Below are 23,034 nucleotides of genomic sequence, written 5' to 3' on the forward strand. Positions count from 1 at the left end.
TCACGCAGGCGCACTAAGAGAGAAAAAAACGAGAAAACAGATATGACAATTATAGGAAATCCCCTCCCTAGAGTTAAAGAAGTGTAGGAAGTGGGTATAAAAGAACAAAGGCTATATTAATCCAGGGCTGACACCACTTGAAGATAAGCCCGTTCCTCTCTCTGGAACATTCTTTGCTTAATAAATTTTGTGGGGTGGTTATTTGTGTGTCTCATCCAATTCTTTGTTCATAACACCAAGAACCTGGAACTCCCAACTTCCAATCTGGTAACATATTTTGGTGAGCCAGCCAGGAGGTAAGCCCAGAAGAACTGGGACTTTTTATTTTCTTTCTTTTTTGCTTCAGCTCTTTCACTTTGGTTTAAAGCTGCCTTCTGCTGGCACGGATTGGGCAGTTAAGAATGAAAAAGGCACTGGCCGCTTGAAGACTCCCATTGTTGCGGGAAAGCAGAGGACCAGAAAGACCAATGGGTGGAGCAGGAGGATTTTATTAAGGTGTGCACTGGCTCCGTGGATTTGCATCCAAAAAGCTGAGCCCTGAACAAAGACAGAGCTTGGCTTATATAGGCTAAATTAAAGAAGCAGAACCAAGGCAGTAAATCACACAGTGACAGGTTTCGTAATCTACAGCATAACTGCTGAAATTTGCATAACTTGTGGTTTTGCTTAGCTGGTGCCCTTGCAGCTGTGTCAAAAGAAAAACAGGAACCTACAAATCTTTCTAAACATAGGCAAAAATAATCATAATTAATGGTCTAAGGAAAGAGAAACAGTAAAGGAATTTGTTTTTCTTAACCATTGCTCAGGGGTGTTTGGAGCTCATTCCTGGCTTCTTAGACTAGGTCACCATGACCTTCCTATAGCCTTGCTTGTTACTATCTTTAGAGTGAGTAAATGCAGTACAAAACTTTCTTTAAATTCCTGCCTCAACGTGACAGGATAATCTGATTGGGGAATGGAACAAATGGGTCCCACGGGGTACAAGATCAATCCCTGCAACAGTGAGGTGCATGTTTGTGTGGCTATAATTATTACATTATTTGCTGCTTGTTTTTTTGTTTTTGTTTTGAGATGGAGTCTTGCTCTGTCACCCAGGCTGGAGTGCAGTGGCATGATCTCGGCTCACTGCAACCTTCACCTCCCGGGATCAAGCAATTCTCCTGCCTCAGCCTCCTGAGTAGCTGGGATTACAGGCACCCACCACCATGCCCGGCTAATTTTTGTATTTTTAGTAGAGACAGAGTTTCACCATGTTGGCCAGGGTGGTCTCGAACTCCTGACCTCAGGTGATCCGCCCACCTCGGCCTCCCGAAGTGCTGGTATTACAGGCATGAGCCACCATGCCCAGCCAGCCACCGTGCCCAGCCTTGCTGCTTGTTTTATTTTTTTTTCTTTTCTTCATTTGTGTTGGGATATCATGTTTTGACCAATTAGAGATCTCCCCCCAACCCAAAGGGCCAGGGCAATAGGTAACTGACTGTGGGGAGCCCAAGGATTAGCATCAGCCTGAAGATTAGGGCCAACCACCTGGATAATGAGAGTACCCTGCTTCTTCTGTGAGGGATCAGATCTAGATTGTTTTAGTTTAGTACATCTGGTGCTAAAAGAAAACTCCTGGTGGAGACTCTCGGATCATTGCATAAATTGCACAGTGGATCCATGAGGAAATTGCTGTGCCCGGTTTATCTCATATAGTCAGAGGGCACTCTACTATCTTATTGAGAGGCCAGTCTCTAATAACAAATTTAAACTAGGCAGTCTACAATTCCTTGCCCTTCAAACTAGAATTACTACAATAATTAAGGAAACCATTTGGGAAGAAACTCTTTTGGCCAGCTACAGGGATACTAGAAGCCAAAGGTTACACCCAGGAACTAAAGGGAAACTTATCATAGGTCACCAATTATGGCAGGATCCTTCTTCAAATGGCACTGGTGCCCACTATGGCTAGAGACGTCTGGCACTCAGAGGACAGGTCCATTTGGGGGATGCCCAAATGGACCAAAATTACAGTCCAGATCCTTCAATAGGGGACACCCTTAAGGGAGACTCTAGATGTAAACTCATGAACCTATGAGACTCCTTTCATGCGCGTCCATGTGAAGAGACCACCAAACAGGCTTTGTGTGAGCAACAAGGCTGTTTATTTCACCTGGGTGCAGGCAGGCTGAGTCTGAAAAGAGAGTCAGCGAAAGGAGATAGGGGTGGGGCAGTTTTATAGGATTTGGGTAGGTAAAGGAAAATTACAGTCAAAGGGGTTGTTCTCTGGTGGGCAGGAGTGGGGGTCGCAAGGTGCTCAGTGGGGGAGGTTTTTGAGCCAGGATGAGCCAGGAAAAGGACTTTCACAAGGTAATGTGATCACTTAAGACAAGGACTGGCCATTTTCACTTCTTTTGTGGTGGAATGTCATCAGTTAAGGCGGGGCAGGGTATTTTCACTTCTTTTGTGATTCTTCAGTTACTTTGGGCCATCTGGGCATATATGTGCAAGTCACAGGGGATGCAATGGCTTGGCTTGGGCTCAGAGGCCTGACAACTCCCTTCTTCTTTTCCACAGATTAGTGTTGGGAAACATTCCTTCAGTCCTATCTGACTCCCCTCTTGGCTGCATCTTCAATCATTGGAATCAATTCGACCCTGAAAACCTGTGAAAGAAATGCCTAATATTTTATCGTAACACCTTTTGGCCTCAATTTCAGCTAGGGAGTCAAGAGCAATGGCCAGTCAATGGAAGTCTCAATTATGACACCATCCTCCAATTAGAACTATTTTGTAAGAGACAAGGCAAATGGTCAGAAATACCATATGTGCAAGCCTTCATGGCCCTATACCAAAAGCCTACCATTTTCAAAGCTCCCAGCACTTCTCCACAGAAAGAAACTCCTAAAACTGAGCCGAATACTGTAGATAACCCGCTCTTGCAAGGGGTATATATGTGTCAGGGTGAACAATAGCCACCTTCCTATAATCCAGGTCCAAGTGCACTTGAAGCTTCAAAAGAAGGACAAGAGTCACGGGTCCTAGCGATCCCTCCCCATACTAGCTTAGGAACACCATATTCAATGACACCACCTGTCCTGCTACCTCTCAGAGAGGTGGCAGGAACTGAGGGTCCCATCAGGGTACAGGTCTCCTTCTTAATAACTGATATCCAACAATGTAAGGAAAAACTGGGCAGTTACTCAGAAATTTGCTGTTGGGTTCCAGACTTTGACTTTGGCTTTCAACCTTTCTTGGAGAGACATGCAATTCATTTTGGCCACCTGTTGCACACCTCTGGAAAAGGAATGAATATTTGAGGCTGCTCGCCAGGACACTGATGAACGTTTTGCATGTAGCCTGCAGGGCAACAGATCGGGAGCAGATACAGTCCCTACTACTGAACCCATTTGGAAATATAATACCCCCATGAGAATGAATAATCAAACTAAATTTCTTGAGGCACCCCTGAGGGGAATGAAAAAAGGTGTAACAAAGGGAGTAAACTATGATAAGTTTAGGGAGATTACTTAGGGGAAAGAAGAGAATCCAACCATGTTTTACAGTAGACTAGAAGAAGCCTTTAAAATATATACAAACTTAGATCCTGCTTCTCCTGAAGGCAAGATATTAATGGCACAACATTTCATTAGTCACTCTACCCCAGACATTAGACATAAGCTCCAGAAGCTGCAAAGGGGGCCACAGACAAAACCAGTTCCTTGACACCATCTTTATGGTGTACAACAATCGTGAACTGGAGGAAGGAAAAGGGGAACAGAGTAAAAAAAAAAACCCAGCAAGCCAGAATTATGGCAACCATCATTAGCGATGCCTTGAATGCCCAAAGAGCATCCAAGGGAAACACAAAGGGCTACAAAGATAACGCTAGCAAAGACTCTTGCTTCAAGTGCAAAAAAAGATGGGCATTGGGCAAAGGACCATACTAAGCCTGCACTGGGCCCTTGCCATCAATGTGAAGGCACCAGTCATGACCGTTGGCACTGGCCAGTTGACTGCCCCTGCTCCCACGGAGGGGCTTGGTCAGTCAAAACTCTGGCAGTGTAAAAGGAGGAGTTAGATGAAGACTGAAGTGGCCTGGGGTCTTCCTCACTGTCCCTGTCCAGGAAAATCATCATTACTATTGAGGAGCCCCGGGTAACTCTAGACATCATGGGCACCCAAATTTAGTTTCTTTTTGATACAGCGGCAAATTACTCTGTCCTTATTGCTTGTGCAGGAAAACTTTCCTCCCAGCCCATGAATGTTATGGGAATGGAGGGGAAGCCAAAAATGAGATCCTTTGATCCTCCTTTAACTTGTCAATTTGAGAAGCAAATTTTCCAATAGGAGTTTCTAGTAATACCAAGCTGCCCAGTCCGCTTGTTGGGGGCAGATGTCATGGTTAAAATAGGGGAATTACTACAGTATAAACACTGCCCAGCAGGACTGATGACAGTTGGGGAAATAAACAGTGTCCCAGACCCCATTAACAAACAGGTTAACCTACTAGCTTGGTATACCGGGAAACCAGGGAAAGCCAAAATGGCAAAGCCAGTCAAAATACAGCTTTAAAAGACTCCAGCTATTTTCCAAACTGAAAGTCATATCCAATCAAGCTGGAGGCCCATAATTCAGGAATTGCTAACTCATGAAATTTTAAAGCCTTGCAATTCACCTTGCAATACTCCCATTTTATCCATCTTAAAAACTTCAGGGGATATCAGCTAGTACAGGATCTCAGAATAATCAATGAAGCTGTTATCCCCATCCATCCATTGGTGGCAGATCCATACACTGTCTTGGCTCAGGTGCCACAGGATGCAAAATGGTTCTTGGTCCTAAAACTGAAAGATGCCTTCTTTTCCATTCCTCTGGCCCCAGAGTCTCAACACCTTTTTGCCTTTGAAAGGCAAAATCCAGATACCAAAGAAAAACAATACACTTGGACAGTGCTCCCTCGGGGCTTTTGGGATAGCACCCATTTCTTTGCTCAAACCCCATAAAGGGATTTTTATAGGGTTTTCCATTATTATTGGAAAATGGAAGCATACTTCAATATGTAGATGACCTTCTTGTGTGTAGCCCAACCCAGGAAGCATCTGACTAAAATACTGTAAAAGTTTTGAATTTCCTGGAAGACAGGGGATATAAAATGTCAAAGAAAAATTTCAAATCACCCTCCAATAAGTCCAATATATGGGCTATATTCTAAACCCTTGGGCCCAGCAGATATCCCCAGAAGAGGTATAAGTCATATGCAGTCTGGACCCCCTTATACCAAACAACAGCTCTGTTCCTTTTCAGGAATGGCGGGGTTCTGCAGGATATGGATACCAAATTTTGGGCTCATAGCAAAGCCCCTTTATGAAGCAACAAGGGGGCCGTAAAATGAGTTAGTAGAATGGACTCCAGAAGTGAGGAAAGCCTTTGTCAAGTTAAAACAGGCATTTGGCCAAGCCCCCATTCTTGGCATCCCAGACCTCACTAAGCCCCTTTCCTTGCATGTAGCAGAAAAGAAGGGCACAGCTGTGGGGGTGCTAACCCAAAAATTGGGATCAGAACCCAGACCAACTGCTTATTTTTCCAAGAAATTGGACGTGTGAACTTGGGGTGGCCAGGCTGCCTCTAAGCAAAAACAGCTACTGCTATTTTAGTGGAATAAGACACTAAAATCACCCTAGGTCAACCACTGGAAATTTTAACACCACATCAGGTGAAATCAGTCTTGGAAATAAAAAGGTATATTTGGATGATGAGGAAAAGGTTAACCAAGTACCAGGTTATACTTCTAGACAATCCAGAGGTAATTCTTAAAATGCATAATACCCTGAATCCAGCTCTATTGCTGCCCACAGGCCCAATAATTGGTCATTCATGTGAGCAGGTCATCACACATACATATGTAAGCTGACCTGATTTAAAAGATTGGCCACTCCCAGACTCAGAGAATGACTGGTTCACAGATGGCAGCAGCTTTGCATCAAATGGGAAATGCCAGGCTGGATATACAATAGTAAATGACAACACTATCACTGAAGTCCAACTGCTATCCCCAGGGCATGTCAGCACAAAAAGCTGAAATAATTGCTCTTATCTGAGTCCTGATATTGGGGAAAGGAAAAAAGCTTAATATCTGTACAGACTCCAAATATGTATTTCTTGTGGTTAAGGCTAATGCTGCAATTTGGAAAGAAAGAGGACTACTAACTAGGAACCACTCGCCCATAGAGCATGGGCCTGAAATTCTCTAGTTGTTGGAGGCAATACATTTGCCAAAAGCCATTGCTATAATCCATTGTAGAGGGTATCAAAAGGCCTTAGCTCCTATAGCACAAGGGAACAAAAAGACGGACAGGTAAGCAAAAGCAGTGGACTTCAAGGCGCAATCTCAAAAAATCTTAGCACTGCTTCCCTTCTATGATTCCCCAGTAGAACCTGAATACACATCACAGGAGGAACGGATTATAAGGGAGCAAGGGGGACAGAAACAAGGATCTTGGTAGTATATGGGATCAAAAGTATATATCCCTCAAGCAGCCCAATGGAAGGTTATTAGAAACCCTGCACAACTGTTTCCAGATGGGGAGAGATGCCACTCTGGCCATAGCAAACAGGGTCTTTATTGGGTCTAACTTAGCCTCAGTAGTTAAGCAGGTCTGTCAAGGCTGCTTGCTGTGTGCATTTAACAATCCTGGAAACAAGATCCCTCCACTAATGGAACCAGTCCAAAGAAGGGGAACTTACCCTGGGGAAGACTGGCATTTGGACTTTACCCATGAGCCAGCTTGCAGATGATACAAGTTTTTTGCTAATACTGATAGATACCTTTACAGGCTAAGTTGAAGCTTACCCTACTAGAGCAGAAAAGGCTAACGAAGTTGTAAAAGTCCTCTTAAAATAAATAATTCCACAGTTTGAGTTATCCCAAAGCCTCCAGAGTGATAACGGCCCATCCTTTGTCTCCCAGATAACTCAAGGGGTGGCTAAGGTGCTCAGAATTAAATACTATTTACATTCAGCATGGAGACCTTAATTCTCCAGGAAAGTAGAAAGAGCTAATCAAACTCTAAAATGGGCACTAGCTAAACTATGCCAGGAAACATCAGAAACTTTGGTCAGTTTACTACCCGTACCCCTTTTGAGATTCTGTAACTCCTCAAGGGCAAAAGTAAATATGAGCCCATAGGAAATGCTGTGCAGGAGACCCTTCTTAACTAATGATCGAATAACTAATCCAGAAACAGCTGGGCTAATAAAATACCTAATTAATCTGAGAAAATTTCAACAAGCATTATAAAGGTTCTGGAATGAAAGGCTTTCCATACGAGGAACTAACCAGCAACCCAAGATTAGGTCAGGAGATAGAGTACTTGTTAAAACATGGAAAGAGGGGTCACCTGCTCAGCAGCTACAACCCAATGGAAGGGACCTTTTTCAGTTACAATAACCACCCTCTGCAGTTAACGTGTTAGGATTAAATAGTTGGATACATCTTTCCAGGGTCAAGCCTGCAATACCTAAAGCTCCAGACCTGGAACCTAAAGCTCCCATCAGTCGCTACCCTGTGAACCTGTGGAGGATCTGAAGTACCTGTTTAAAAGGCATCCAAAAGATAGGTAAATCCCTACTGACTTTGCTGGTGTCTTTGTTGCATAGTTACCGTGGAGTAAGTAATCCTAGTTATTTATATATATTTATCATTTAACTGCTTGCTTCCCCCACAATGGAACCACTTTTTATGTCCATAATCCTATTTTCACCAATATTGGGGGTCCAGCCTCAATACCAAGTGTTTAAACAGATTCAACAGTTAGCCACGCTAACTAACTTAACTTCTTGTTACATTTGTACCTCAGGATCACTATCAGCTGAAGTTTTACCATTACCATTAGAAGATATAGTCAAGGTCAATGCCAGAGTCACTGTTGCCACCCAGTCAGAAGTTACATATCCCAGTCCAGCTGTGGAAAGCTTATTCCTAACAGTCTTATCTCAGATCATAAGAAACAACCCAAATTTAAATTTTACAAATGCCCCAAATCCTGTAAGGGTTTTTCACAACCTAACCTCAGAGAGCCAATTCCCAATTTGTTTCACTTCCCACCAAACGAATGGGACCTTTCTGGGATCCCTAAACAATTGTTTATATGAGGTTGTCCTCAGTTGGACAAATCAAGAGAAACATTATAATTCCTCAGAAATAAAAATCAATTCATATTGCAAACTAGGAAAACAAAACCAATTCCTCCTCCTTAAGTATCCTGATCCAAGGCGACCTCAATATACAAGTAATACCAATTCTTCCAATATTTCCACTGGTTGGACCACAGTGTTAATCAACAATTCATCTTTGCCTCTAGCTCAAGCTTTGGCTTGGGGGGGTCCAAAGATCATTCTTAAAATTCCACCTCGGCTTATCTTTCCACTCTAGGCTTAATGCATAACTTGCTGTGGCTGGAACACTTTTATGGGAACAACTCACTGGAACTTCCTCTAGTGGCTCAGACGCACCTTTGGAACTAGCATCATGGGGATATGAAGTATCTTTGGACCGTGGGCAAGAGTTGTATTTCATATGTGGAAATTCAGGGTACATGAGTCTTCTGAGCCAATGGAAAGGGACTTGCGGCATCACTGCTTTACTTCCAAGACTGTCTTATGCAAATGCTAGTACAAAATTCCCATTCCATATAAGACACAGCCATGCATTTGTAAAAAGGGCAGTTCCAGCAGTATTACATCCTTTAGCAACTGCAATAACAGGACTTTTAGGAACCACACTTGGGTCCATTTCTCTTCACTTGTCTTCACAACAAACACAGGCTTTGGCAGAAATTACAGCAGCTATCCAAGAACAACGACATATAGATTCCCAGGCAGGCATTGTCTTACAAAATAGGAGGGGGCTAAGTCTCCTCGAAGCTAATTGGAGGGGATTATGCATTTTTCGAAAAGAAGAATGTTGTTTCTATATTAACTCCTCAGGCAAGGTACTGGGACATCTGACTGAGGCAACTAATATAACCAATTTATGAACTGCACAAAACACCCTAAATTCTGTTTAAACAACTGCAAAAAGTTGGACAGCCCATTTTACAGGACCCTAAACTGTAATTCTTCTGTTGTTCATTTTTGGCCCTTACACTGTGAATTTGCTAACCAGATTTATTTCTTCATGTTTAGAATCTATCAAGCTACAAATGGCTATATTGCCTGAAGCCCCAGACATCATCCTACAAGAAATAAGTCCAGACTTCTTAATTTCCCCCTGGATAGAGCAGGGTAAGAGTTCTGTGGTCCCCTGTTAGGTGGGGCCAACAGTCCCACTCAGCTGGAAGCAAGTGTAGAAGAAAGAACTTCAACCCTCAGCAACCTATTATGATTTATGGGGATCACATCTCTCAGAGGGAATTGAGGCAGGAGAATAGGGAAAGAAGTCAGAAAATCAACCCGCAGCCTTTTCTCACCAAAACAAGCATAAGGCACCATCTGATAAGGAAGCTGAAGCAATGAACCAATGCTTTCTGCAGTAAACAAATCTGGTATAACCTTTTATTATAATAAGTTACTTAAAGCCCATACATATGGAATGCATATCATACATACACTTAAAATTATGGAATGGCAAGCACACGCAGGCACACTGAGAGAGAAAACCAACAAGAAAACTGATATGTCAATTATAGGCAACCTCCTCCCTAAAAGTTAAGTAAGAGTAGTAAGGTGGTATAAAAGAACAAAGGCTGTGTTAACCCAGGGCTGATACCACTCGCGGATCAGCCCATTCTTCTCTCTGGAACATTCTTTGCTTAATACATCTTGTGGGGTCATTATTTGTGTGTCTCCTCCAATTCTTTGTTTGCAACACCAAGAACCTGGAACTCCAACTTCCAATCTGGTAACACTTCTACTCTAAAAATGTGCTTACTCTTTGTATAGCATGTAACTGCTCTATTGGTTGTACCCATTCATATATTAATGTTTCCACTTTTTATGCCTCCTCTGTTTTTCTCATGCCTTAATGAGCTGTTTTATGGAATTTCTAGGAGGCAATGAGTTGAGTTCTATAGATGACTTTTGTACATCTTGCACATGTACAATTTAACACTTTTTTGTGAACAACAGATATCTTTTTTGAAAAGAGGTAGTCATAGATTAATATCATAGCAAAATGGCTGTGCAACGGCCATCCAGTCAAGATTACTCTTTAGCTTCCTTTTGCCCCAAGCACATACCAATTAGAAAATGTAAAAATAAAACCCAAAAAAGAAATGCAAAAAGGTGAGTAGGATGAAAGCCACTAGTGAGCTTTGTTCCAAGTGACATGGAAGACCAGAGTCAAGGTCACTGCTGAACTTCAAGGCCTGAGGTCAGGGTCCCTGGATGTTTTAGGCAGTTCTCACATTGCTATAAAGAAATACCTGAGACTGGGTAATTTATAAAGAGAAGAAGTTCAATTGACTTACTAGCAAACCAAATTCAACAACACATTTAAAAGATCATTATGACCAAATGGGATTTACCCCAGGGATGCAAGGATGGTTCAACATATGCAAATCAATGTGATACATCACATTAACAGAATGAAGGACAAAAACTATATGATTATTTCAGTTGATGCTGAAAAAGCATTTGATAAAATTCAATATCCCTTCATGATAACCCTCAAAGGGCCAGGCACAGTGGCTCACACCTGTAAACCCAGCACTTTGGTAGGCTGAGGTGGGCAGATTGCTTGAGCCCAAGAGTTGGAGACCAGCCTGCACAACAAGGTAAAATCCCATCTCTACAAAAAAATGCAAAAGTTAGCCAGGTGTGATGGTACACACCTGTAGTCCCAGCTACTTGGGAAGCCGAGGTGGGAGGATTGCTTCAGGTCGGGAGGTCAAGGCTTCAGTGAAGAGATCACGCCACTGCATTCCAGCCTGGGCAACAAAGTGAGACCCTTTCTCAAAAAAGAATCTCAAAAAACTGGGTATAGAAGGAACTACCTCTACATAATAAAAGCCACAGCTTGAATCATACTAAAAGAGAGAAAAAACCTTTCCTGTAAGATCTAGAACATGACAAGGATGCCCTCTTTCACCACTGTTGTTCAACATAGTGCTGGAAGTCTTAGCTAGAGAATTTCAGAGAAGAGAACAAAATAAAGAGCATTCAAATTGGAAATGAAGAGGTCAAATTATCCTTGTTTGCAGATGATATGATCTTATATTTGGAAAAACCTAAAGACTCTACCAAAAAAGTATTAGAACTGATAAATTCAGTAAAGTTGTGCGATACAAAATCAACTTATGAAAATCAGTAGCATTTCCACATGCCAACAGTGAACAATCTAAAAAAGAATTTTAAAAGTTATCCCACTTACAATAGCTACAAATAAAATTAGATACCTAGGAATTACCTTAATTGAAGAAGTGAAAGATTGCTACAATTCAAAACTATAAAACATGTGATGAAAGAAATTGAAGAGGACACACAAAAATGGAAGGATATTCCATGTTCATGAGTTGGAAGAATAAATATTGTTAAAATGTCCATAATACTTAAAGTAATCTAAAATTCAGCCCCTGATATTCAATGTGGGTCCTTTTCTATTTTCCCTAAGTGATGGCCGGTCTGAGAAATAAAGGGAAAGAGTACAAAAGAGAGAAATTTTAAAGCTGGGTGTCCAGGGGAGACATCACATGTCGGCAGTTTCCATGATGCCCCCCAAGCTGCAAAACCAGCAAGTTTTTATTAGTGATTTTCAAAAGGGGAGGGAGTGTACAAATAGGGTGTGGGTCACAGAGATCTCATGCTTCACAAGGTAATAAAATATTACAAGGCAAATGGAGGCAGGGTGAGATCACAGGACTGGGGTGAAATTAAAATTGCTAATGAAGTTTTGGGCATGCATTGTCATTGATAACATCTTATCAGGAGACAGGGTTTGAGAGCAGACAACCGGTCTGATCAAAATTTATTAGGTGGGAATTTTCTCATCCTAATAAGCCTGGGAGCACTACGTGAGACCGGGGCTTATTTCATCCCTTATCCACAACTGTAAAAGACAGACATTCCCAGAGCAGCCATTTCAGAGACCTCCTCCTAGGAACGCATTCTCTTTCTCAGGGCTGTTCCTTGCTGAGAAAATGAATTCAGTGATATTTCTCCTATTTGCTCTTGAAAAAAGAGAAATATGGCTTTGTTCTGCCCAGCTTTCAGGCAGCCAGACCTAATGGTTGTCTCCCTTGTTCCCTGAACATTGCTGTTATCCTGTTCTTTTTTCAAGGTGCCCAGATTTCATATTATTTAAACAATTTGTGCAGTTAACGCAATCATCACAGGGTCCTGAGGCAACATACATCGTCAGCTTATGAAGATGACAGGATTAAGAGATTAAAGTAAAGACAGGCATAGGAAATCACAAGAGTATTGATTGGGGAGTGATAAATGTCCATGAAATCTTCACAATTTATGTTCAGAGATTGCAGTAAAGACAGGCATAAGAAATTGTAAAAGTATTAATTTGGGGAACTAATAAATGCCCATGAAATCTTCACAATTTATGTTCTTCTACCATGGCTTCAGCCAGTCCCTCCGTTCGGGGTCCCTGAATTCCCACAACACAGATTCAATGCAATCTCTATCAAAATATCAATAACATTCTGCACAGAAATTTCAAAAAAATCCTAAAATTGATATGGAACCACAAAAGACCCAGAGTAGCCAAAGCTATCCTGAGCAAAAAGAACAAAACTGGAGGAATCACATTACTTGATTTCAGATAATACTACAGAGGTATAGTAACCAAAATGGCATAGTACTGGTATAAAAATAGACCAATGGAACAGAACAGAGAATGCAGAAACAAATCCATACATCCAGAGTGAACTCATTTTTGACAAAGGTGCCAATAACATGCATTGGGGAAAGGACAGTCTCTTCAGTAAATGGTGCTGGGAAAACTGGATATCCATATGCAGAATGAAACTAGACCACTATCTCTCCTCATATACAAAAATCAAATCAAAATGGATTAAAGAAATATCTAACTCCTAGAACTATGAAACTACTACAAGAAAACATTGAACACTGGGGAAACTCTCCAGGACATTGGACTAGGCAAAGATTTCTTGAGTAATACTCCAAAAACACAGGCAACCAAAGCAAAAATATAAAATAGGTTCACATCAAGTTAAAAAGCTTCTGCACAGCAAAAGAAACCATCAACAAAGAGGCAACCTGCAGAATGGGAGAAAATATTTGCAAACTACCATCTGACAAGGGATTAATAACAGAAACTATAAGGAGCTCAAACAACTCTAAAAGAAAAATATAATAATCCAATTTAAAAAATGAGCAAAAGATCTGAATAGACACTTCTCAAAAGATGACATACAAATGGCAGACAGGTATATGAAATTGATCATCAGAGAAATGCAAATCAAAGCTACAATGAGATATCATCTCACTCCAGTTAAAATGGTTTCTATCCAAAAGTGAGACAATAATAAATGCTGGAGAGGATATGGAGAAAAGGGACCCTTGTACACTATTGTTGGGAATGTAAATCAGTACAACCACTGTGGAGAAAAGTTTGGAGATGCCTCCAAAAACTAAAAATAGAGCTACCATATGATCTAGCAACCCCACTGCCAGGTATATTCCTAAAAGAAAGGAAATCAGTATATCAAAGAGATATCTGCACTCCTATGCTTATTGCAGCACTATTCATAGTAGCCAAGATTTGAAAGTAACCTAAATGTTCATCAGCAGATGAATGGATAAAGAAAATGTGGTACATATATACAATGGAATACTATTCAGCCATAAAAAAGAATGAGGTTCTGTCATTTGCAACAACATGGATGGAACTGGAGGCCACTGTGTTAAGATAAGCCAGGCAGAGAAAGACAAACTTTGTATGTTCTCACTTATTTGTGGGAGCTAAAACTTAAAACCATTGAACTCATGGAGATAGAGAGTAGAAAGATGGTTCACTTCAAAACAAAACAAAACAAACAAAAGCAGTGAAGTATAAGAAGGACTTGATGAAAAAAAAAGGACATAACAAGCTGGCTTACTGGCTCAAAAATGGAAGGGGCAGTCTGAGGGGAATGCAAACATCCTAGAGGGGCTGAGAGAGAGCCTGTTCACAGCCAGCAACTGTTAACTGAACCTTAGCCCTACAGCTGTAGGAAATGAATTCCTTACACCAATCTGAATGAGCAGGCCCTACCCCAGATTCTCTTATCTCTAGATAAGAGCCCAGGCACTTTCATTTAGGGAGCAGAGCCCACCTAGAGAGTTCTGACCTGCAGAACTATGATATAATACCTGTGAGTTGTTCTAAACTGCTAAGGTTGGGGTGATTTGTTTTTGTAGCAACAGAAAAACAAATATAGCTGAGAAGTCAGGCTTGAAGAGATAACAGCTAAGAATTTTCCGGAAGTGAATCAAGGCACAAATCTTCAGATAAAAAGTTTGCACCATCTAACTAAGGAGAGCAGGTTAAACATACACAGTTATTTCAGCTCTCTCCCTCCTTCACTCCCCTAAAACTACAATAAAGGGCTTATTTATTTATTTGACAGAGTCTTGCTCTGTCGCTCAGGCTGCAGTGCAGTGGCACAATCTCTGCAACCTGCCTGCTCCTGGGCTCAAGTGATTTTCCTGCCTCAGCCTCCCGAGTAGCTGGGACCACAGGAGTGTGCCACCATGACTGGCTAATTTTTGTATTTTTTTGTAGAGATGGGGTTTCACCATGTTGCCCAAGCTAGTCTCCAACTCCTGGGCTCCAGTGATTCGCCTGCCTCAGCCTCCCAACGTGCTGGGATTACAGGCATGAGACACCATACCTGGCCAATAAAGGAATTTTTAAGGTGCTTTTTAAAAACCATCAGGACAAAGAGATTGTAGAGAAGACAATATCAATACAATTTGAGGATTGCATAACAGAAGGACAGCTGGAAACTGACTTAGCTCTGAAAATTTTGAATCTCATCCAGCAGTGGGAAAAGCTCAGGAGCAAACTAACTACTCTGTAGAAACCTCAAAAGGCACAGGTGGCACCAGGTAGCTCTGGAAGTGGAAATGAAGTGCGGCTAAAAGCAGCAGGATTGTCTCCGGTGGAGTGTTTCCCACCGTCTTCTGCTGTAGAGAATCGTGAGCTGGTTCCATGCAGTTTCACCTTAGGCATGGGTGGATGCTTTCCTTCCCCACCTTCACGACTTCTGCAGGTGCCCCCAGCAGGAAGGATCCATGGCAGGCTGAGCAAACTCTCTGGGCACAGACAGGCATTATTCATGCCGGACATCAACAAGCTCTTTTCTGGCTGCTATCAATGTGGTCTTCTCTAGGGAACAATAAGAAAGATAGATGATGACGCTCCTAGACACTGTGATAGAAATGCGTAGGCTAACTTGTCTCCCCAGACTAACCGGTCTTCCAGCAGCTCCTTGGCATTTGCTTGCTCAGGGTGTGGGGTGTGAAAGGCAGGAATTTCCTGGGCCAGAGCTGATTCCATCAGTGCATGGCCCAGCTGATTCCAACCTGACTTATGCTGATTCCATCAGTGCATGGCCCAGCTGATTCCAACCTGACTTACGCTGATTCCATCAGTGTATCTGGTCCCTTCCCTACTTTTCCTCCTTGTATTAGTTTCCTCAAGCTGCTGTTAACAATGATCACAAATGGGCTGGGCGCAGTGGTTCATGCCTGAAATCCCAGCAGTTTGGGAGGCTGAGGTGGGAGGACTGCTTAAGCCCAAGAGTTCGAGACCAGCCTGGGCAATAAAATAGGAACCTGTCTCTACAAAATAAAAAAGAATTAGGTACGTGTGGTGGCACATTCCTGTAGTCCCAGCTACTCAGGAGGCTTGGGCAGGAGGAGAGCTTGAGCCCAGGAGGTTGAGGCTTCAGTGAGCTGTGATCAAGCCACTGCACCCCACCCTGGGACTTTAAAGTTTATCTCTAAATACCTCAGAATATCACCTCATTTGGAAATAAGGTCATTGCAGCTTTAATTTGTTAAGATGAGGTCATACTGGAGTAGAGTGGGCCCCTAATCCAATGTGACTGGTATCCTCATAAAAAGAACACCACCATGTGAAGAGGTAGAGGGAAGATCATGCAAACACAGGGAGAACGTCATCTACTAGGAATGCCAAAATTGCCAGCAAACCACCAGAAGCCAGGAGAAAGGCATGGAACAGACGCTCCCTCACAGCCCTCAGAAAGAATCAACCCTGATAACACATTGATCTCAGAACGCAAGCCTCCAGAAATGTATTGTTTCACAATACATTTCTGTTGGTTAAGCCGCCCTGGCAATCTGATACATATATGCTTAAATACCCGTTAAGGCCACAGAATAAATATTTTAGGAATTCAGAAAAGAAAAAAACGCTCTGAAGACCTTCAGAGGAAGGTCTGATATGAAGACCTCAGCATAAAACTGAGCTACTTCTCAGTTTTATGGAGTAGATAAGACTTGGAGTTGGACCTTGAAATGACTAGAACTTGGATGCATAAAGAAGAGGAAGCAAGAGATGTGGGGATGGAAGAAAGGGAGGAGAGGAGATAACAGGATGGGAAAAAATGATAAGGAAGAATGTTTTTCTCAATAATAAATACAGCCATCTGATGGGGCCAGGGACAAGCCGAATGGCATAGATAATGACAAGACTGAAAATAAAAAGTGAAGTCAGATGACTAAAGGACCCACCAAATATGAGATTTCAGAGCTTGAATTTTATCCAATATGTAATGGAGAATTATTGACCTTTTAAAGCTGGAAAATGACTTGATGAAATTAGTTTGGGGGAAATATATCTGGGTAGTTGAAGGATGGAATGGTGAATAGTGACTGGTGCAGAAAACAATGTTATCTAGGACAAGAGTCAGAAGATTTTTTTAATGACATGATAAAGGTCTGAAGGAAATGTGCAAAATATTACAAAAGAAGAATGGGCAGGGCTTAGTGAGGGAAGGGCCTCTGTGAGTGGCGGGGAAGGAATCCAGATAAACATCAAGGTTTAGAGTTTCAGAAACTGAAGACCCTGAGATGGCATAATCAGGAAGCTATCTTGTTGGTGTGGCAGAGGGGCTGGAAAGGGACAGGGGACCAATAGTAACTTTGGTTTGTGATATAAGGCACTGAAGGTGATATAACAGCAATGTCTGGGATATAGTTGGGTGTGTGCACATAATATGTAACAGAAATTAACAGAGAGAAATCAAGTTCCTTTTTCTTAGGTTTCTTCTCTGTATTTTTAAGACAGTCTGTGTATTTGGATGTTGTTTACTGTAGTCACTGATGATCCTGTTTCTCCCATTAGACTGTGAGCTCTTTAAGGGACAAAACAGCTTCTTTGTACCCATAACCCAAGCAGACTATCTGGCCTTAATAGAAGATCAGGAAATGTGAATTGAATTGAATCGCGCTGCACTGAAGTAAATGAATCAAGCCTTCTGACACAAAGTCCAGTATTCTCTCCAGTATAACACAGTTGCTTCTCTGTAGTGACTAGGCCAGAGATGAATCTAAAATGTCAGTGTTACTGCCAGCTAATTCAGGGCCTTTTATTTAAGCAGCAGGGACTCAATTTCCCTATTCCATAGGTGTACGGTTTGACTGGCAACCTGATTACTTGGCAGGTAAAGAAAATGGTTACAATAGTTCCAGCCTGTCTGGAGCCTTGTAGTGGAGCCTCTGTAGTACCTTGTCTACAAAAGACACTCAAGCTGTGTAAATGATCAGATGTTATGAGAAGCTATTCTTTAGTAGCAGAGACACTGGAAAATTATATCAAGAAAGGGTCCCTTTTAAAAGCACAGCGCTGAAGCATCTTGATGATGTAGCAGTTTGTGTGTCTACAACAACAGCAGACATTTTCATTTCATAATGATAGCACAAGGAATTATACCTTTTAATCACTTTTTGGTGTCAGTAAGAAATAGAGGTAGAGGTTCACGACCTCTGTGTGAATGAAAGACTTGATGAACACTACTATATTAAAAACAACAGGCTGGGCACAGTGGCTTAGGCATTTTGGGAAGCCAAGACAGGTAGATTGCTTGAGTCCAGGAGATCGAGACAAGCCTGGGCAACATAGAGAGATTCCATCCCTACATAAAATAAAAAAATTATTAGGCTAGTGCAAAAGTAATTGCGGTTTTGCTATTTTAATGGCAAAAATCACAGTTACTTTTGCACCAACCTAAAAGCTGTGTGCAGCTGCTTGGGAGGCTGAGGTGGGAGGATCACCTGAGCCTGGGGAGGTTGAGGCTACAGTGAGCCAGGATTGTGCCACTGCACTTCAGCCTGGGCAATAGAGAGCGACCCTATGTAAAAAAATAAAATCAATAAAAATATTAGAACAACAAGCCTGCTTCACGTCAAAAGGTCTATGATCAAAAGACAAAGAATAAGCCAGGAAAATATTTGCAACTAATATCGTAAACCTAATATAGAAAGAGATCGTATAAATTGACAGTAAAATGACCAACAAATAGTAGAATAAATTAGAAAAATAATTTAACAGTAGGCACAAGTATGAAAATATAATTTGCCAAATGGCTCTTTACCATAAGAAGAGACTCAAACTCACTGGAAATAAGAGGCATGTAAATGAAAACTAAGTAAGATGTGAAGGGTGAGTAGGTAGCCAAGTGAAAGAAGGATGGAGACAGACAAGAAGCTAAGAGACTAATAAACTAATCATAGCCATTGTGTATTACTGGGTTCTAGTGAGTGCTGCTTTACACAATTCATGTTTTACAAGTACCATTTCATTTAATCTCCATAATAGGCCTAAAAGTAGGAAGTATTGGTTTCACAATGTTACAGGTGGGATTAAGTAATTTACCAGAAATCACGAAGTAAATCATAGAGCCTTGACTTGAACTCAGGAAGTTAACACAATTCTGGGAATACAGCAGGCTGCCAAGAAAGGGAGCTCCGCAGGACAATGACCAAATATGGAAATATTCAGACAAAGATCAATTAAACTTTGTGGAGACATAGAGTTATCAGAGTCCTCAAAGTTCAATTAGACCAACCTCCAACATAGAACACAGACTTCCTCTGCAACCTCTCCAACAGATGGCCATCCCAGCTGCCACCTAAACAAGTCCAATGACAAAAGAGAGTGCTCTACTTGTTAAAGCAGCTCATTGCATTGCTGAACGTCTTTGTTGGAAAAAGTCTTCTTTATATGAAGCTAAAATCTGTTTCTCCATAAGTATGAGCAATTTGTTCCAAGCAATCAAAAGAAAATGAATTTTTTGTCTCATGCATGTGATAACTCTTCAGAATAAATAACCCAGATCCTTCCATTTTTGCTCACTTGACATGGTCTCCAAGCCCATCCCTTATCTGGCTAACTCCTCTGGAGTAGAAACAGTCTAGTTTCTCAGTTTTTTTATTAAAATGTATTCCCAGAAATGATTGTGTTAGATTATGGCTGAGTATTGAGATATGCTTATTTCTCTTACTATACCTGCACAGCACACTCAATGTATATCAAACAGTCTATTACTGTAATCACCCAATGGGTTCATCCTTGCTTCTTCCACTGCACAGGCAAAACCAATTCACTGAGACCAGGGTATTGCAGTAAAGAAAGAGTTTACATAATGCAAGGCAGCTGAGTGAAGGACTAGAGTTATCACTCAAATCAGTCTCCCAGAGAACTCAGAGGCTAGGATTTTTATGGAAAATTTCAGGGGCAGGGGCCTAGGGAATTGGTGCTGCTGATGGGTTGGGGATAAAGTCATAAGGGTGTGGAAACAGTCCTCATGTGCTGATTCTGCCTCTGAGTGGGGGCCACAAGACCAGCTGAGTAATAATTCATGGGTCTGGGTGGGGTCAATTGGTTTCCAGAATGCTAAAGTCTGACAAACATCTCAAAAGACCAATCTTAGGTTCTATAATAGTGATGTTATCTACAGGAGCAAATGGGGAAGTGACAAATCTTCTGACCTCTGGCTACATGACTCCTGAACAGTAAGGGATTATAGAAACTATGTCTATATTTTAGGAGAATGTAGGCCCTTCCCAAAATCCTAATCTTGTGGCCTTTCGTTAGTCTTATAAAAGGCAGTTTCAGCCCCCCAACAAGGAGGGAATCCGTTTTAGAGAAGGACTATTATCATCCTTGCTTCATAGTTAAACTGTAAACTAAATTCATCACATGGTTAGCCTGGCCTATGCCCAGGAGTGAGTGAGTACAGCCAGCCCATGAGTCTACAAGCAAGATAGAGCCAGCCATGCTAAATTTCTCTTGCTGTCATAATCTTTGTAAGGGCAGTTTCAGCATTACATTAGCCTTTTTAGCATATGAATCACATATGCTCCAGTGAAGAACTATTACTGGAAAGGGGTCCTGATCCAAACCCCAAGAAAGGGTTCTTGGATCTCATGCAAGAAAGAATTTAGGGTGAGTCCATAGATTAAAATGAGGCCAAGTTTATTAAGAAAGTAAAGGAATAAAAGAATGGCTACTCCATAGGCAGAGCAGGCCCAAGGGCTGCTGGTTGCCCATTTTTCTGGTTATTTCTTGATTATATGCTAAACAAAAGGTGGATTATTCATGCCTCCCCTTTTTAAATAATACAGGGTAACTTCTTGATGTTGCTGTGGCATTTGTCATGACACTGGTGGGAGTGCAGCAGTGAGGACAACCAGAGGCCACTCTCGTGGTCATCTTGGTTTTGGTGGGTTTTGGCTGGCTTCTTTACTGCAACCTGTTTTATCAGCAAGGTCTTTATGACCTGTATCTTCGCTGACCTCCTATCTCATCCTGTGACATAGATGCCTTAATCATCTGGGAATGCAGCCCAGTAGGTTTCAGCCTCATTTTACCCAGTTCCTATTTAAGATGGAGTTGCTCTGGTTCACAAACCTCTGACAGAACCATGCACAGTCTTCTTTCAATGGCTGATAGGTTTTTAATACCTGTATTTATTTATGTTATTCTGAATGCAAATATAAAGTTTCTGGAGCAGAGAACAAAGTTATTATAATTCATGTCAATAACTATCAGTTCCCTTGCCCCAACCCCCTAGAGTGATATGATGAAAGCCAGATGTCCTCTTATATGTACTAGGTTCTGTACTGCAGGAGAGAAAGCCCCCCTCAAAATTATGAATCTGAGAGCTTATATACAAGAGGGTCAGCTTTCTCTTTTCCCCTTCTGAGAAAGGGAGAGAAACCTCTGCTTTCTAGTGTACACCAATTTTGCTGGGGAAGAAAAGGGAAAGGTCTGGGCTTCTTACCTTTTGGAATGCAAATAAGTGTCTGGGGGAAGATAAGAGAAGCTTCTCCTCGTTTACAGCTCTTGGGATGTTTTCTTGGTTGCAGGTTTTACCCCCTCCCACCCTGCTCCTCTGAAGTGTAAACACAGACCTCTGGGGAGACAAATCTCTCTACAGTTGTCTCATTACCTATTCAGTCATAGTCATAATTTAACTTCTAAAGCTTGTTCTTTAATCTGGACTCCAGAAAAACTTGCTCAGAAAGTCCTAACTGTGCAGAAACATGAAAATACTCACTTGTTGACTTGGGCTTGATACAGGTCTATTTCCTAGGTCCAGGCTGGCTTGCCCACTTGTTTCTTGTCTCTCTCTCTCTCAAGGGAGGAGGATCCCCAAAGAACCCACAGCAAAAAAGACAGGTTTAAACACCTGGTAGGGCCAGAGGGCAGAGGCTGGGTCATAGCAGTACTGGTCAAGTGAGAGCTCTCCTGCTCTCCATCAGCAATTCAGGGAGGGGAAGAATGGAAGTGGGCATGATTAGAGTAAAGAACGTGACCGTGACCACCTCCCTTTTCTTCTCTGCTGGCAGCAGGCCCAAGCTGGAGAAGGATGAGAATATTGATCATAAGCTGTGTTTAAAGATTTGGTTATAAAATGGAACTAGATATTTTAATTACTGATTAAGGGCTTGTTTTACTACAACAGAGAAACCAGAAAAGTCATGGATTTTGCCTGAGTTATTATCCAGGAGCAAGGGGAAGAATTGGATGTGAGGATATAAAATTTTTTTTTTTTTTGAGACGGAGTCTTGCTCTGTTGCCCAGCTGTAGTGCAGTGGCGCAATCTCGGCTCACTGCAAGCTCCGCCTCCCGGGTTCACGCCATTCTCCTGCCTCAGCCTCCCGAGTAGCTGGGACTACAGGTGCCTGCCACCATGCCCGGCTAATTTTTGTATTTTTAGCAGAGATGGGGTTTCACCTTGTTAGCCAGGATGTTCTCGATCTCCTGACCTCGTGATCCGCCTGCCTCAGCCTCCCAAAGTGCTGGGATTACAGGCGTGAGCCACCGCGCCCGGCTGAGGATATAAAATTCATGTTTTGAGCCATTCTGAGTGAAACAATACTTGTGAGAGGCGTTCGAAGCAGAGCAACCCCATCTTGAACAGGGATTGAGTAAAATAAGGCTGAGACCTACTGGGCTGCCTTCACAGGAGGCTGGGTATTCTAAGTCACATGGTGAGATTGGAGGTTGGCACAAGATACAGGTCACAAAGACCCTGCTGATAACAGCAGTTAGCAGTAAAGAAGCCGGCTGAATCCCACCAAAACTAAGATCGCAAGGAGAATGACCTCTGATCACCTTTACTGCTCATCATACGCTAATTAGAATGCATTAGCATGCTAAAAGACATTCTCACCAGCACCATGACAGTTTACAAATGCCATAGCAATGTTAGGAAGTCATCCCATATGGTCTAAAAAGGGGAGGAACCCTTGGTTCCAGGAATTACCACCCCTTTCCTGGAAAACTAATGAATAATCCACCCCTTGTTTACCATATAATCAAGAAGGAACTAACAATAAGTACAAGCAGCTGAGCAGCCCATGGCGCTGCTCTGCTATGGAGTAGCCATTCTTTATTCCTTTACTTTCTTAATAAACTTGCTTTTGCTTTACTCTATGGATTTGCCTCAAATTCTTTCTTGCACAAGATCCAAGAACCCTCTCTTGGGTCTGGATTGGGACCCCTTTCCGGTAACATACTATCTAAACCTTGCACATAAATAGAGTATATTTATTTTTCTTCTTAAGG

At 42.0% G+C, this 23,034-nt stretch overlaps 1 protein-coding gene and 1 long non-coding RNA gene across 2 annotated transcripts in view; one reads left to right on the forward strand and one right to left on the reverse strand.

Moving 5' to 3' along the window:
- The window catches only part of CEP135 (centrosomal protein 135), a 106,321-nt gene extending 85,058 nt beyond the window's left edge, over nucleotides 1–21,263 (reverse strand). Inside the window, exon 1 of the mRNA XM_016951704.4 lies at nucleotides 21,245–21,263. The gene's annotated coding sequence lies outside the window, so the exon portion shown is untranslated. The remainder of the gene's footprint in view (nucleotides 1–21,244) is intronic.
- On the forward strand, nucleotides 195–9,726 carry LOC107974317 (uncharacterized). The gene is made up of 3 exons (XR_010156308.1): nucleotides 195–296; nucleotides 7,482–7,597; nucleotides 9,165–9,726. It is a non-coding gene; the product is annotated as an uncharacterized LOC107974317 (long non-coding RNA).
- Nucleotides 21,264–23,034: the final 1,771 nt, after the last annotated feature.

The sequence above is a fragment of the Pan troglodytes genome, chromosome 3, assembly GCF_028858775.2.
Source record: "Pan troglodytes isolate AG18354 chromosome 3, NHGRI_mPanTro3-v2.0_pri, whole genome shotgun sequence".
NCBI classification, from domain to species: Eukaryota; Metazoa; Chordata; class Mammalia; order Primates; family Hominidae; genus Pan; species Pan troglodytes.